The sequence below is a fragment of the Bos grunniens genome, chromosome 7, assembly GCF_055505025.1.
Source record: "Bos grunniens cultivar Pamir isolate PY7600 chromosome 7, Bosgru_T2T1.0, whole genome shotgun sequence".
Taxonomy (NCBI): domain Eukaryota; kingdom Metazoa; phylum Chordata; class Mammalia; order Artiodactyla; family Bovidae; genus Bos; species Bos grunniens.
Genome location: NC_141171.1, coordinates 92,443,676 through 92,461,372, shown reverse-complemented (window position 1 = coordinate 92,461,372; position 17,697 = coordinate 92,443,676). Strand labels below are relative to the sequence as shown.

The window sequence follows — 17,697 nt, the reverse complement described above, 5'->3', positions numbered from 1 at the left end:
TTGTGCCTGTAACTGGAGAGACATTATCTTGTGATTTTTAAGTCAAGTTATCCTGTGAGTTCAATTATAGTGGACAATGAATTTTAATAACCCAGGCCTTTGAATCTTCCTTTCTCTCTTACTAAAGAACGGTTTGCCTGCATCACCAGGATAGTGTTTACATTCCTTTATATTTCATTCATTCTTCCATTCACTCATTCATTTAACCAATATTTAGTGAGCAGTGTTCAAGTGGATAGCATACCCGGGCTTGGCATTAACTAATGAATGGATGTGGTCTCTCCATACTCTCAAAGGCCCTACAGTCCAACACGTGGCACAGAACTTCTCTTTTCAGCTTCAAATAATTTGAAAACCAAAACTTAAATATTATTCCAACAACATGTATTTAAGGCTAACAGAAGTTCAGTGATAGCCTTTGGAAGTGCTTGTGCTAATTGCGTCATTCAAGACTTCCAGTGCATTGATTTTATTTGTACTTCAGAATTTACATTAAAAAAATTATTCAGTAGTAGGTACTGAACACATTATTTGCTCTTGGTTTTTCATTAAATATAGTTTGAGATTCTTTAAAAAATGTGGAACAGGTTCATTTTGGATGTAGAAAATGGTAAAAATTCCTGTTCAATAAATGTAGACAAATTATTCTGGGAGATTGACAGATACTGCATCTCATTTGTGGTCAGTCTTATTTAATGTATATATCTCTGTATGTTAAGTGTATTTGAAATTAAAGGACAGATTCTTACCTGCTATATCCATTGTTCCTAAGATTGATTGTGGGGGGAGGGAGGTGAGCATTTCAAGCATTTTTGGCGGTATTACCATAATTGGTCCTGAACAAAAATGATATTTAAGTTCTGAGTTATGGAGATCCTTCCTGGGATCCGTGCCAGAGATAATGAAGCTCTTGCTTGGATGAATGGGTCTGGAAACTGTCACCTCAAATAAAATGGGTTTTATACTAGAGTACTACTGCCATATCTTTTCAAAATAATGAAATGCTAAGTTCAAGAGTCAATATTTTGATAATGCAACATTTTAAACAGTAATATGAATATAACTTTTTCTTTTTCATAGAGAAGGTGTTAGTCAAAAGGAAGCAATTTGGGAACAAAATCTGGGGTATTAAAATCATAGTTCAAATGCCCATGAGCAAAGAAAGCAACTGATTGATTTGACTTTTTTTTTTTTTTTCCTTCAGATAAAACCTATAGTAGATTTCTAGTGAGGAGTTTGATGTTTCAAACCTTTGTTTACTGGTCACAAATCATGTTCTTATATCATATATTTAAAAACGTGTGTCCCCTTCTGTCTCTGCTGAGCACCTAGGGATGGAGTACTCATCATTTTGGGGGCTGCGTGATTTCTGAGCGAGTCCTTCCCTGTCTCACTAGAACTGGTGTGTGCTTTGTCGCTTCAGTCATATTCAACTCTTTGTGACCCCATGGACTGTAGCCCACTGGGCTCCTCTGTCCATGGGATTCTCCAGGCAAGAATACTGGAGTGTGTTGCCATGCCCTCCTCCAGGGGATCTTCTCGGCCCAGGGATCGAACCCACATGTCAGGTCTCCTGCTTTGGCAGGTGGGTTCTTCACCATAGCACCACCTGGGAAGTGCTGTCGCCTGCTTGCTTTATACCTGGAATGTAGTAGATGAACTTCTCTTCAGATGCAGTGACTCATGTGAAGACGCGTGAAGTTATGATTAAGTATGAGGGTCTAATAGCAAACATCCTGGGTTTCAGTCTTGCTTTTCTAGTTACTACTCTGTGAGGGCAAGTCTTCTATCTACTTATCCCAGCTGTAAAATGGGGCATAAGAAGGACACTGTTGTTATTGTGTGGATCAAGTAAGATAATGTGTGTACTGAGCGTGCCATATTGTATATTCTCACAGATGATGATGGTGATAAGAGTCTGAAGAAATTCAGACCTTCCTGGTGCCATGTTTGAATTTTTGCATTAGCCTCTGTGTCCAGTTTGGCATATCTTTATTGCATCCTATGCAAGTTGCCAGATAACTTTCTCAAAAGTACAAATCTGATACTGTTACTTGCCCAGGTGACTCTCCACACTTTGGCTAAAGATCCACACGTCCTAATGTGGACTTTGGGCTTCCTCTCTCTCTCCCTGCAGTTTCTCACACCTCTGAGTCTTGGCATGTGTTGGTCTTCCTGCCTGGAACACTTATTCCTCTTCCTTACCTGGCTAATTTGAACTTAACCTTCAACATTAAGCTCAAGCTGTCAGAAAGACTTTTCTGCCCCCACCTTCACCCACCCCTCTTTATCCTCAGGATTGTGCAAGGTGGGTCTGTTGTTGTGGTTTTTCAGTTGCTAAGTTGAACAACAATTGTTGTTCAGTTGTCCAACTCTCTGCGACCCCTTGGACTGCAGCACGCCAGGCTTCCCTGTTCTTCACTATCTCTTGGAGGTTGCTCAAATTTATGTCCACTGAGTCAGTGATGCCTTCCAACCATCTCATCCTCTGTCATCCCCTTCTCCTGCCTTCAATCTTTCCCAGCATCAGGGTCTTTTCCAATGAGTAGGCCCTCTGTTTTAGGTCACTAAAGTATTGGAGCTTCAGCTTCTGTCCTTCCAATGAATATTAAGGGTAGATTTCCTTTAGAATTGACTGGTTTGATCTCCTTGCTGTTCAAGGGACTCTGAAGAGTCTTCTTCAGCCCCACAATTCAAAAGCATCAATTCTTTGGTGTTCAGCCTCCTTCATGGTCCACCTCTCACATTTGTACATGACTACTGGAAAACCCATAGCTTTGACTATATGGGACTAAGTTGGCAAAGTGATGTCTCTGCTTTTTAATATGCTGTCTAGATTGGTCATAGCTTTTCTTACAAGGAGCAAGGGTCTCTTAATTTCGTGGCTGCAGTCACCATCCACAGCAATTTTGGAGCTCAAGAAAATAAATCTGCCACTGCTTCCACTTTTTCCTCATCTATTTGCCATGATGTACTTGAATCTAATGTGGCTCTAATTTTCTTGTCTGTCAGCTTGTCATTTCCTTCAAAAGACTGTGAATAATTGGAAAACAGGGGCTATATCTTTTTTTTCATCAACCCAGAATTTAGTACAATCTCTGTCACCTAGAAGGTGTATAATGAATGTCAATAGGTTGAATGAATGTTCTGGTGGACACGTAAGGAGCAGCGATACTACTTTTATGACTGTGTTTATCTTCTAAGTACTGATGTCATGCAGAGATGCTGAAGTAAACACAGGGCTCCATGAAAGGGAAGGCGAGCATGGCATAAGTACACTCTGAACATACTTCTGCGTCTCTCAAAAGAACCTTATTTTATCCTTTTTGCTGCAGAGCTGGAATAAAAGGGCACGCTATTGTGCTTTTAATTTGAAATACAATTTTTCAACTGTACACTGACAGTAAAGAATGAATTTTGTTGAAATTTTTGATCAAATGATTTGGGCTAGTGTATCACCAAAGTATTGGTCGGAAATGTCTGGATCTTTACTCACTCTTCTCTTTAGCTTTTGTTGAATCTTGTATTTGGAAGTCGAGATTGCAATAGTTCTTAGACTGATTCTATCTGTCTAGATGTGAAGATGTGGCCTTAGAAAACAAGATTCATATCCAAAAATACTATATAATGCTATTAGTGTTATTAGGAATGCATTCAAAATATTTACAGAAGCACTTGAGCTGTTTTATGAGACTCACTCAAGTTCTGTTATTCTGACATCTTGACAATGAATTCGGATTTTTACTGTGATTTGTGCATTTTTGAGTAAGCAAATAGAGGAGACTCAGGTACAATCGCTCTTCCTTCTTCAAAGAATGAGCTGCTTCTAGAAACTCCAAATTTGCATTTCCTGCACTTTGAAATGAACTGTCTTCCATCTAGAGCAAGAGCCTCCATCCCCAGGTTCTTTCCGGCCCTTTCCTCTGGCACCTGTTGGGGGTCTCTGCCACTGCTGACATGACTAGAAAAGCAGAAGAAGGAAGGTTTCTCATCACAGGCACGTGCTCACGGCTGCATCGCTCACTCTGCTGCTAGCTTCCACTCATCGGCCCCTTCTCTCTCTTGGCACTGCTGTGGATGTGACCCTGTTGGGAACCTTGCTTTCAAGGCTCCATATCCTTAGCACAGTGCAGTGAACCAAGACTCAGCCCCAGTTGGTTGCATAGGTCTTGTCCTAACGTGAAACTTGGCAGGTAGCTGTGCTATCTCCGGGGTTTTCTTTGTGGGTCCTTAATAGGAAAGCAAGTTGTGGCCAAACTGGTTTGGACTGAGAATATCACAGCCTCAAACCTAACTGCTCTGAAAATGACTTACACCAGAGTAATGATGAGTTATAATCAAACTGTACTACCTTCTGATGTAAGCACTTCATTTTCCTTCTGTTCCTTTTGCTTTATGATCTACTCAGAAAGGGGCCATGGACCATTTTATATTTTTATTTTTTTCTTTCAACATTAGGGACTGAAGGTCTACCATGCAGACTAATACTTTAACATTTTACTCTTTGGGTAAATGAGTCCACATCTGAATTCTCTAATTGCTTCTTTGTGTTTCCAGGACCTGGCATAATCCTTGGCACAGAGTAGATATTTACCTTTTGTGAATACTTGAATGGGACACTCACCACAATTAGAGTACCTGGTATATGGAGGCAACTTGGAGAAACCATGTAGATTCTCCTTAACTTTTAGGAAGACTGGCATTGAACTGGCATCAGAAAATAGCTGAGAGACCATTCTCAGATCACTGGATTTCTCTGAGAAGTTTGTACAAAAGGACAGTCATAGGAAGGAGCCCTTAAGGCCCATTCTGGGACCTCTCAACCATTACTTTTTAAACTTTGATTCTAAGGTTATACATAAACATAACTGTAAGGGGAGACCACGAAATTCCATGGACTACAAGTCAATATGCCTAGGCAAAATACCTAATGTTTAGTAAAATAATAATTTTGAAACTGTTTTATGAAGTTGAAGCCCAGATTAAGAGAAAGAACAATCAAATGAAAACCGAATCAATTGACAAAATTTCATCTTTGTATGTAACTCAGTTCCTATTTCCATTTTTGCTTCAATAGCAGTTTCCTTGGTGACATTCTTCACAACAGCGCTGCAATAAACACCTTCTTGTCTGAGATCTCCAAAGTTCTGTACAATATGATTTCTGGTGCATGTATGTACGGAATTTTTTGTTGTTACTAACAATGAACACAATAGAAGTCACATTTATGTAATAGTTTATATTTTATTAATCATAAATGTTAACAATGTAAGGGGGCTTAACAGATCTAAACAAATTCACTCATTTCACAGATGAGGGAACTGAGTCATAAAGTGATTAACTTATTTTTCCCCCAGGGAAAAATTAACCAAAATTGTCATTCAAAGTTATGTTTTCTATTATACGAAAAAGTGATTGTCAATGAGACGCTCAAGGTCAAGGTTGATATCTGGCTTCATCTTCTTTTAAAAATGAATTTAATGACTTCATTAAAATCTAGGGACGTATAAAAGGCAGGAATACTATCACTCTGTTAACAGAGATTTACTTATCAGAATTTCAAACAAGGAATTCATCAAGCTAAAATTCTTTCCAAAGAATAGAACTGTCCTATATTCAAAGAGCGGGAGGCCCATATCTCCTGTCATGCCCTTGAAAATCCTGACAGCTTACTCTAACGTGGCTGCAAGAGGCTGCTTCCTGTCTCAGCTGGCTCAAGGAACAGGAGCTCTTCAGAGGGCCAGTATGCTCAGAGCATCCTGGCATGTCTATTGTGAATCAAACTTCTATATTCCCAGGTTAGCCTATCTAAATATTCTTACGGCTGTTTATCCTTCTAGGGGTCCTGACGGCGGAGAACTGGCCTTTAGAGTAAAGTCCTCTCCCACAGTGGCTCAAGACCCAAGGCTATTCAAGAGGAAAAGCAGAGACAAGTACAGGAGAATAGTGACTAAGACTTCAGCACACACATACATACACACTCACATGCAGCAATTTACAGAGAGACATACCCTGGCAGTGACTTCTTTATCTTGAATAAAGAATTGAGTTCTTTAAAGAAAAACGGCATAATTAGAATCTATTGTTCTGTCAAATTGGTCTTTCTGAGCCTCCAACTTGCCAAACTTGTCTTCGTCTCCAGACCTTTGCACCAATTATTCTGCTATTTGGAATGCTCTCCCTCTATTTTCATATGACTGACTTGTCATTATTTGTATTTTTCAGCTTAAATCTAAACCTCAGAGAGGCTTTTCCTGACCAGTCTAAGAAAGGCAGCCAATTACTCATCTGTCTTCATTCTTTGCATTGCATCATGCTCATCGATACCTTATATTTTTGTTGTTCGTGTTAAAATGTATATTAGATCTTCACCCGCACCTTGGCAGAATAGAAGACCCTATGAGTGCAGGGTCTTGCTTGTTCCCTCATATCCCTTTGTTGACACATAATAGATATTCAATAAATATTTACTCAGTGGATAGCTTTGTCATCACCAGAGATTAAAAAGTTGCTTGAATTATAACTAGCGTTTAATAAAAAGTTGTTTAACTGAGTTTGAGGACTAATAATAGTAGGGGAAGCAATTCCAATAAAGTTATCGCTAACTTTCACAATTTTCTTTGACACTTTCTTTCCATTTACTAATTTGGGATAAAATGTCCTTGATAGTTTGTCTTAGCTATGAAAATAATTAAAATACTTGATATGAATTTGGGCGAGATTTAGCATTACACTGAAGCTTGATTTTAAGGCTGAGATGGTTTCTACATGTCTCACAATTGATTAAACAATCAACCAGAATACACTGAAGGATCAAGTTTATAAGATTCCTTTACGTTTTATCTGTTATGTAAGCTTTTAGATGAAGAATATGGTTAGACTAAAAATGTCATGCTGTTATTTTTTCATCGTGTGGCACATTGCTGTTCTCTTTAGTTTTGTTATTTATATTATTTACTTCTATTGTTAGACAATGACAAGAGGTACATCACTATTTTAAAAGAGTTTAGTTATGAAGGTTTTGTGGTGATAAGCAGGATCAACAACAAGCAAACTAACTTATTTTCATGTTAAACTGAATTACAATTGCCAAATATTTGTTTTATTTTTGGGGGGCAAGTCTAGTAATCTTCTAAAATAATGTCAGTTTGATTATATTCTATTAAGAGCACATCAAGAGCACGTTGTGACAACTGATTTGAAAAAGCACTGAGTAATTCACTTTACTGAATGCTGACAGCAAATCTGCACCAGTTTATGAGAACACTGGATGCAGACGCAAGCCAGGAAATGAATAGGGCGTTTTTCAGTAACTGTAACAGACCCCATGCTCAAACCTGAGACTGAGATTGGCACATAGTAAAAACTGTTGCTAACTTTTAATCTACCACTCCAGCAGGTTTCAAAAACTTCCATAACCAACAACCTGGTCCCCCCAAACATACTTCCCAGTCTGTTCCCTGTCTTCCTAAAACATGCAATGTGTCTGTGACGTGGTCCTGATGCGTGGTTTTGTTTGAGCTTGACGAAAAACTGTGTGAGATGCGTCTGTCCTCCACTGCATCCCGGATCCTGTTGTCTTGCCGGATTTCGCTGACATTAAACAGAGTCTTTAGGGTTCAGAAAGGCTGGCCAGGTGCATCAGACACATCAGAGGCAAATGTGTAACAACGCGGGGCATTTCTGCTTGGCCTGTTGGGTCTGACGTGCCAAAAGAGTCCAGAAGGAATACAGTGCCTTTTGAAGTAGCTGAGATGCTTCCCTGATGTCACTTCTCTGAGCTGTAGATCAATGCCTGGAAGATGAATCGGAACATGTGAGAAGAGTCACCGAGGGGAAATGTGTTGGAAAGGTTGCAGGAGTGAAGCACCCAAGCCCAGAGAAAAGATGGGGTGAGATGTGCAAGCAGGAAAAACAAAGGGCTGAGTCATTGGAGGCCTAATTGACAATGGCACAGCTGTGACAACAATTTGCCGGCGGCCTGACCTATGTGATGAAAGGGCCTCCGCTTTCCTTGGAACCTCAGAGTTGCCGCGGCTCACAGGAACACACCACTCATGTTTCCAGCTGGCTCAGCCTCATAAATACCTAAACTCACAAGATGACGTTTTTAATGCTCGATTCCGCATTTATATTTATTGCAATTCAACATATCCATTAGTGCATCTATCACTGATGAGTTTGTCACTGTTTCAGGAAAACAGTCTATCAGGCTGCATCAATTTCACTTTACAAGCTATTAATGTGCTATAATGCAGTAAACAATACCATGTGGATATATTTGATCAGAGAGGTGCCCGAGTCAGATTGAACTGAGGCTTGCAAAAGGACCCAAAATCTTAATTTATTTATTGTGAAGAGGAACAGGCTTGGAGCACAGTGAACGTGCTAATATAACAGGTGTATCTTTTTCACTTTCTCAAAACAGGCACGGAGAAGAACAAATTTAAGCCATCTATTTTGACTCAGTTTGAAGCACAGCAGACTTACAATATCTTGTTGACACTTGACATGTTTATTCTTTTAGCAGAGTCATGATCATGTTTTAATATTTTCTGCATGCAATTAGCAGCTTTATTCAAGAGACAATGATGGGGAGTATGAGGCCAGGAGATAGAACCAATTATGGCCTTCTGAACTGGGGTAAATAAGAACATTAAAACAGTAAATAAAGCACAGATTTTCAATATACGATGAGATATTTCTGGATGCTGCAACAGTTTCTGTTAAAAATAAAAACAAAAGGCACCTGCACAACAAAAAATGTAAAATTGTGTAGAAATGAACAGTGCTGATGAGAACGGACAATATGCTTTCATTCTACAACTAGACTCTGGCAAATCACTGGTATCTGTGGCCTCCAGAGGCTGAACTAGCTCAGGACAGGGAACATTTCTGGCCATAGCAAAATGCGTGAGCCGCTTTCTAAGTCTTATAGTATCAATTACAAAATATAAAGGGAAAGACATTATGTACTTGAAAATCTGTTTGTGAAATATTATGAAATCCCTCCATGAAAATTTTCTAGAGGGGTTATACATAGATAAACACTGGAGTCAGGCAGATACGCCCTTGAACCCTTACAGAGTTACTTTACAACTTGTGGCATTGAGAAAGGTAATAGTGTCTTTAAACCTCAGTGTTCCGTAGGTTTAATGAGGAAGACTCATGCATAGCATTGTTGTTAGAATTAAATGAGATTCAAACCGTGGTACATCCACTCAATGAAATACATGTAGCTGTTGGAAAGATTTAGATGACCCTGTATGGAATGTTATGAAATAATTTCTAAGAACTGGTTAGATCTAGATTGAAACTAAGACTGAGTATTATAGATATTATGTAAAAACATGATATATAATATATACACACAGAAAAATTTTGGTGGGATATATGAAACATGGAAATGTGTGATAAGAGTAAGATTTGCCTTTTATATTATGTCCTTTTGTACTGATGTCTTTCTATCTGTTCATATTTTATGATTAAACACATAGTTTAATTTTGTGAAAGGATATAATTCATTAAAATGATTATCTGGCATATACAAGAGCTCAATAGATGCTGGCTGTTTCAGTAATGCTAGTAACTAGTGTGCCTTTTCCCCATGAGGTGTAACAGACATCTTTGTTCCTGCTTTAAGAAGTACAGTTTGACTCTGAGGCTACATGAGGAGTTGGCATGAGAATAGATGGATTTTCAAGGTCCATGTGATAAATGTCTCCACGTGTGGCTATGTAGTAAACTCAGGAGGCACCAACAGGATGAGGGGCTGCTTAGAAAGACCGCCAGCCCCTTCGAGGACATCTTTATAAACACAGTGCACAGGATGAGGAAGGAAGCTGTCCCTGGCTCCTCTTCCCAGGAACCCGGTGCTCCGTGTGGGCTTCCTATTTTAGGAGAGATGTGACAAGTTCGAGGATGTGCCGAGGAAGAGGCCCAGGACAGCGCAGGGAGCAGAGTGCACACCAACAGGAATGGTTCATGGAGCTGAGGACCTGGGGAAGTACATGAAAGGGGCCCCTCTAGTGACAGTTCAAGGGCTGCCACACAGAAGAGGGATTCAACTTCATCTCTGTTCGTTCCTGAGGGCAGAACTGGGACCACGGAGTAGAAGTTAAAAGGAGATGTATTTCAGCTTTCAGCCGCAGCTAAAACCCAGCATGTCATGATTTATAGTAGCAAATGCCACCCTAGGCAGGGATAGATTTCTCTGTTATTCTGAAGCTAAAATGTACCAACGCATCTGGATTCTCCCAAGGATAATGCCCCAAACTTCAACTAAATAAATAATCCCCGCAGATACAGCTTTGCAAAGGTTAGATACATCCAGGGGATGAACTTGTGTCTGGGGTGGAGCTCCCCGCCCTCCTTGGCTCCAGCGCCTCACTGCCCCCAGCAGTGGTCAGTAACTCACACTATCTTCTTGATTCTGCTTCTAGCCCCCCTTCACTGCATTCTGATATCATAGCCTACAGGGTTCAGATACTGGACATCACTGCTTGGTGAGGCTGGATTTGTCTCTTTGCCTTTAAACAGTGCCTCCCCCCGCCCTTTTTTTTTATCCTCTGTGATCTCCTGGTCTTCAATTTATACTTCTGTTGTATTTTGCTTTTGCCTCACATTAACATTAGTTGAGGGATACTTGTTTCTTCTCATTAAAATGTAAGCTTCTTAAGGGTTGACACAATAAATTTTTGTGCCCTGCTATCTGAGAAGAAAGCAAGCCTTGTTAGATTGAAACATACCCCTTTAGGAAGAGTAAATGGGGTATGTGGGGTATTTACAGATTTAAATGTAAATTTAAATGTTTTTAGCAAGCCATCCATCACCTCTTTCTGGCCCTTAGTTTTGCTAGAGATCATCTGTCTCTGGTCATTAGCAATGAGGAAATATAAAGCACAAAATCAGAAGAGGACTTTTAGATAATGGAGTGTATGAAACCTGTATCACAAATCAAGGAAATCCATAATAAAGATGTATACTCTTCTTCAAAGTTTTTGGGCTTCAGCTTATGGATACTTTCATATTTGTCTATGGATGAGTCTTTAAATATTTTGCAATTACAGTTGCATAGGGATGGACGACTCCCTGGTAGCTCAGCTGGTAAAGAATCCACCTGCAATGCAGGAGACCCCAATTCGATTCCTGCGTTGGGAAAACCCCCTGGAGAAGATACAGGTTACCCACTCAAGTATTCTTGGGCTTCCCTGGTGGCTCAAATGGTACAGAATCTGCCTGCAATGTGGGAAACCTGGGTTCAGTCCCTGGGTTGGGAAGATCCTCTGGAGGAGGGCATGGCAACCCACTCCAGTGTTCTTTCCTGGAGAATCCCCATGGACAGAAGAGTCTGGTGGGCTACAGTCCATGGGGTCACAAAGAGTCTGACACAACTGAGCAATTAAGCACAGCACAGAATGGGGATGGACGAATATTGTCTTTAAGGCTGGAGTAGAGTTCAGACGTCCACTGTTGCACTAGGCATTAACTCTTTGTAGAAAACTCATTTGCAGCCCTGGAAGCTCCAGAGAGCAGAGGCAAGCCTCTGGACAGCATGGGGATATAGCACTAGCTTACATTGTGTAGTCAAACTATTTAGCTAAGAGTAACTGCTTCTTGTAGACACATCACTCACTCTTTCAGGCCAGTGGAATCTTATAGGTGTCAGACTTTTCAACAGGCAGATTAATTTTTCTCCCTGACTTCCTGTACCCTGTTCAGAAGTGTGTTCAAGAGTTTTAAATAACAAACACAGGTTTCATAAGTACTTCACTTAAAGTGAAGAAAGCAGGATAAGATTGTAGCCTAAGCCTCAAAAAGAGTGGGGCCTCTGAATCAGGTTCATATGTTAGAGTGAACTACACTAAATGTTTGCCCTAGATTTCCAAAAATACACCTCAAGACTGAAAAACTAGCACATTAAAAATAGTCTGTATGTCTTAGAAATATTAGGTTTTCTTTTTTTAATAAACTTTTAAATATTTACAATTCAAGGAATGAAAAGCAAATATCCTGATGGGAAAGAAAAGATATCACTTCTAAAATGTCTCTAAAATGTAAATTTTTCTTCCAATTATTCATGCAATCTTATTGTTGTTCTGATACTCATTAGATCAATTTAGTAAACTATTTAGTAAGTATCTGTTCTGTGCCAGCCAGAGTCCCAACTACTGCTGAACATTATATAGTCAGTCTAGATTGAGGGGCTACAACCTAAGCACCTGATATTGCTTCAAGACACCTAGATGGGTTGTAGTTTTCACAAAAGTTTAATTTTTAAAATATCTGTCATCTGAGCTTTGACTCCAGGAAGGCAGAGGCTTTCCCATCTTGTTCTTTAACAAGACAATGCCTAGCACAGTGAAGGCACATGATAGGCATTCAAGAAAACTTTGCTGAATAGGTGAATTAAAGAGTGATTATCCTATTTCAAAATAGAGTAATAAAAGTATTGTGAGAAAAGGACCCACAAAGCCCTGGGATCCAAAGATACATCTTTGGTGAGATGTGAATGAATGAATATGAAATTTGTGTTACTTGTGTAGAAATTTGATCAGATGGAGATACTGCATCCACCTCCATCCCAATACATTCGAAATGAAGGTTTTACATTCCAGTCCCTAAAATGTCCCGTAGGGTGGGGGAGGGATATATAAAAGACAATGCTTTTTTGTTACCCCAACTTGCACCTGCCTGCATGAGCATGTTTGGGTATCGTCCCTGTCCTTCCTAACTTTGGGGAGAGGGAGCAACCTTTGCTAGTATTTGCAGATGACAGAGCTGAAGGTATTTCAAGCCCTGTGCATGAGTGCAGACCGCAAGATCAATGGAGCCCTGTGGAGAGTTCACAGGCACCTCGTAATGACTTAGTCCTTCCTGTCCTGGGAGCTGCTGGTGGGGAATCCTTTTGCTGTTAGAGTCCCACTTGCATGCTCACTCTTGAGCAGTGTGACATGGTTTCTGTGGTGTTAGCCACCCCCATTCTGCCCACGGGCACTCCTGTCGCTACCCAGAAAATGACAGGTTTTCCACATTACCTCCGGTGGTGCCTCACAGCATCCCGATCACCTGTGATCAGCAGCTTTAGCTCCGCTTTCTGCAGTCCCTTTGGCGTCTGTCTCTGTTGGTTCTCTGCACACTGTTAGCCTGGCAGTCTTTGGTGCCAATGGGCCGGGTTTTGAAGTCGGCGGGCTTGCAGAGTAGGAACTCAGCACTGATGACTCCTTCTTGTCACTGGAGGTTACACACAGTTTATCTGAGAAAATGAACACAGGAGATTCCGGGCTGGGGTATGACTCTGGAAGCGTGCCATTCTTTGCAGGGCTGGTCCAATCAAGAAATTTAGGGCAATTCTATTTGCTAAGAGTTAGTATGGTACCCTGTGTATGGAGGCATCCTTTGAAAGAATTTCATTAGGTCCGAATGGCCTATAGATAGGCTGAATACAGGGCTTCCTTGGTGGATCAGCTGGTAAAGAATCTGCATGCAATGCGGGAAATCTGGGTTCAATCCCTGGGTTGGGAAAATCCCCTGGAGAAGGGAAAGGCAGCCCACTCCAGCATTCTGGCCTGGATAATTCCATGGACTACACAGTCCATGGGATTGCAAAGAGTCAGACATGACAGAGCGACTTTCACTTCTCATGGTGGCCCAGACAATAAAGAATCTGCCTACAGTGCTACAATGTGGGAGACCTGGGTTTGATCCTTGGGTCAGGGAAGATCCCCTGGAGAAGGGAATGTCTACCCACTCCAATATTCTTGCCTGGAGAATTCCATGGACAAAGGAGCCTGTTGGGCTGCAGTCCATGGTGTCACAACGAATTGGACAAAACTGAGTGGCTAACACTTTCACTTTTTTTTTTTCATGCTGAATATATGTTAATTCTCTCATGCATGTAGGTTTCTGATTTAGGGATCATCAATGTCATGTAGAGGTCATTATTCATGATTACAGATTAATTCTTCTTTTTGAAGGTTGATCAATATATATTGATGGCCATTGAACTTTAGAAATTCACAACCTAATGATATGAAAGAACACCTGATGAATTTTCAAGTGGCAATTCTATATTCTTTATTATATCTTCTAGCATAATCAACTAAAAGCATACTTCATTTTCTCGTGTCGTTTTCATATCAAACTTAGGGACCACACTATATCTAAGTCAGAAACACAATACCATTAACAGCCGGAGTGTCTAATAATATTGGCTGGACTTATACATAGATACGTATATGTGTTTTATATTTACATTTTTCTTGAGAATATAATTCTCATTTTATAATTCCTAATGACCTCTTATTGATTAAATCCCCTTTCAATCATAATAAGCAGTTAATAATTATTAAAAAGTGAAGACTGATTATAAAGATCAGGTCTACACACTTTTCCAGAGAATGTTAAAATTTTCTCAACTTTCTTCTTTTCTACCTGAATGCAATAAACTATGCAGTCGTTTGGCGGCTGACCATTACAGTTGCTTTGCCTGTTAAGAGATGTTCAGCTTGGGAAAGAGTCAGTATTCATTCCAAAGGCCAGCTTTTGATTTATTTCACTGAGCCACACTTTCTCTTTAGTATCTAACTATTAACATAAGTAAAATTGTGGAAAAGGCTAAATGTACAGTATTTTCATCTACTTAAAGTTCTTCCTTTGATCTCGATGTCTTATATTGACCTTGCATGTCTTATATTAGTTAGGTGTCTTTTGGCTTTAAGTCTAGTGGGTGCTCTTTTAATATATCTCCACTTAACCACTGCTCTAGATTAATAGATGCCTTCCAATTGCTCTATAAAATGCACTAATGCCTGCATCATGCTAAATGCAAGAGTTATTGCAAAAATGGTTATTCTCTATCATGCTTGAGCACTTTTTCCTCTTACTGGTGAACTTAATGCTTAATAAGAGCAAGGTATGTTTGTTTTGTTTCCAAACTGTTATAGTATTATAATCATGTAATTTAATATTTCCTGATGACATAGTGAAAGAACTGTTGTGGGTGCAGTAATTAAATTAAATACTTGGGAAAACTTGATAAGGGCAATCTATTAAAGCAACATTGCTCAGCGATCACATGTTTTTAGACAAGTATGAATCAGGAAAAAAAAATCGGTAGAATTTGAAGTAATTGTGTACCCAGATTGCTTTACTACTAGCTTAAAACTCCTATTTTACTTTGAAGAAGCTTAAATTAGAACTCACAGTTATTGATTTTGGCTGTGGTTTTTACAAGAATAACAGTAGAAACTCCAATCAGCAGATCTAAAAATAATTGGAAAACATCTATACATTTTATATCTTAAAGAATCTGAAGTATCATCACTTTTATGGTTTCCCACCTGAAGAGCTTTTTTCAACTAAGCAACCATCTCTTGGTCTAGATCCTTTTGGAAAATAGTTTCCTCCAGTAACAACAACAAAAAAAAGGCTCTAGCTCGTGACTTACTGGGCTGTTACTGGGATGATAGTGGGGAATTCATCACCTCCCAGGGTGAGCTTCCCCAGGACCTCAGGGGAGGGGGCAGCAGTAGGATCTCGGATCTCAGAGGCAGAAGTGTGGTTTTCGCCTGCATCCCCCGCCTCGTCTCTGTTTGCATCAGCTCTGGCACATCTCAGTCTGTGTCTCTAGATTTTAAATTTCAAGTTTCTGGGAAAGAGAAGCTGATGCTACCAGCTTGGATTAGCTACCCTTGAAGTAATCACCTCTCCTGAATCAATCATCTGTATTCCAGAGAAAGAGCCTGGGTTTATGGTCATGCAAGGCTATGGTTTTTCCAGTGGTCATGTATGGATGTGAGAGTTGGACTGTGAGGAAAGCTGAGCACTGAAGAATTGATGCTTTTGAACTGTGGTGTTGGAAAAGACTCTTGAGAGTCCCTTGAACTTCAAGGAGATCCAACCTCCATTCTAAAGGAGATCAGTCCTGGGTGTTCTTTGGAAGGAATGATGCTAAAGCTGAAACTCCAGTACTTTGGCCACGTCATGCGAAGAGTTGACTCATTGGAAAAGACTCTGATGCTGGGAGGGGTTGGGGGCAGGAGGAGAAGGGGACAGCAGAGGATGAGATGGCTACATGGCATCACTGACTCGATGGACATGAGTTTGGGTGAACTTCGGGAGTTGGTGATGGACAGGGAGGCCTGGCGTGCTGCAGTTCATGGGGTTGCAAAGAGTCGGACATGACTGAGGGACTGAACTGAACTGAACAAAAGAAAAAAAAATTTTTTTTAGAAAGAGAGAACCATTGTGAATCATGGACCTGCCCCCAAGAAGGATGTATTTTTCCCTTGAAATTGTTTGAGAATTAGAAAAAAATCCAAAGAAGTTTAGTGATTAAATATATAATGAGGATGAGGAGTTTTATCCAGAAGAATTCTGCGCAAATGCTCCTAGAATTATGAGAGCTAAGAGCTGTGGGTCAGTATATAATTCCTGAAGACACGACAGGCAGAGAGGTCTACATATAGGAACGATGGGACTTTCCAAGAGGAATGGTATAAGCAGCAAGGCTAAAAGGAGGAAACAAAAGGGAGAGCAATATGAAGCTAAATGGTTAGCACGCGGGGGGCGGCGGTGAAGGGGTTGGAGGGGAGAGGGGATGGGATGGGAAGGTAAAGACCAAGGGAGTGAAGAAGAGAGGAAAGGAGGGGAGAAGAGAGGGAAGGAGGGGAGAAGAGAGGGAGATTTTGACACCTGATTCCTATATGGGATTTGGTTACAGAAAAGATCTAAAGGAGTTTACAGAACTTTTGCACAGTGAAAGTGAAAGTGAAAGTGAAAGCCACTCGGTTGTGTCCGACTCTTTGCAACCCCATGGACTGTATAGTCCATGGAATTCTCCAGGCCAGAATACTGGAGTGGGTAGCCTTTCCCTTCTCCAGGGGATCTTCCCAACCCAGGGATTGAATCCAGGTCTCCTGCATTGCAGGTGGATTCTTTACCAGCTGAGCCACAAGGAAAACACCACATAAATACCTACACTCTTCATTTAGAGAAAACCAAAACAAATGTCAGCTTTATTTTTTAAAGATTTAGTTGTTGGAATGGACAAGCAAAACAAGTCTCAGCAAGGCATCCAATAATTATTCACACTAAAATATCAGCTCAGTTTTGCTTCTGGAAAGCATTCCTATTCTCTCTTTGGAGGAAAAGAGTTGTATCTAAACTCATTCATTCCATGTATAGCAAAACAGACAACTAGAAACTCAGGTTCTAGTCTTTGTTTCTCAAATTAATAGGCCTAGTATTTCTAATCCTCATTTTTTCTGACTCATAAAATGTGGTTGATGGATATGAATATCAAGTAATTTGACATGTACAAATGTGTGCAGTACAAAAGCCAAGTATTATTCCAGCATGAAATTATTAATGGCTCATTGCTCATATACTCTTATTCATTATGAAACCTAGAATCCTAGAAAGGTAGAGACAGAATAAAGCAAGTGTCAATAAATATTATTGGTAAAGGAACCTTTACCTTTGCTCTTCTTTGCTTTATTATTTCTTCTGAAAGACCACAAAGATCACTCCTCTTTCTTTTTTCTCCAGCTGCCCCAGCACATTTTGATCTTCTGAAGTCCTTCCCCATCAGCTTGCCAGGTCTGTGAAATATGACATAGTCTCCCAGTTCTCCTCCTTCATGACCCTGAAACCAACGTGAAGGCCTTTTGGTTTTGAGGGATTTCCTAATAAAGG

At 40.2% G+C, this 17,697-nt stretch overlaps 2 long non-coding RNA genes across 2 annotated transcripts in view; one reads left to right on the top strand and one right to left on the bottom strand.

Annotated features, from left to right (window-relative positions):
• Nucleotides 1-6,064, top strand: part of LOC147369969 (uncharacterized) — a 26,180-nt gene extending 20,116 nt beyond the window's left edge. The window contains exon 3 of the long non-coding RNA XR_015168252.1: nt 5,841-6,064. This is a non-coding gene — a long non-coding RNA (uncharacterized LOC147369969). The remainder of the gene's footprint in view (nt 1-5,840) is intronic.
• Nucleotides 5,225-17,697, bottom strand: LOC147369968 (uncharacterized). Its single transcript, XR_015168251.1, has 3 exons — nt 17,480-17,697; nt 13,038-13,255; nt 5,225-7,795 (listed from the first exon to the last, which is right to left on the bottom strand). It is a non-coding gene; the product is annotated as an uncharacterized LOC147369968 (long non-coding RNA).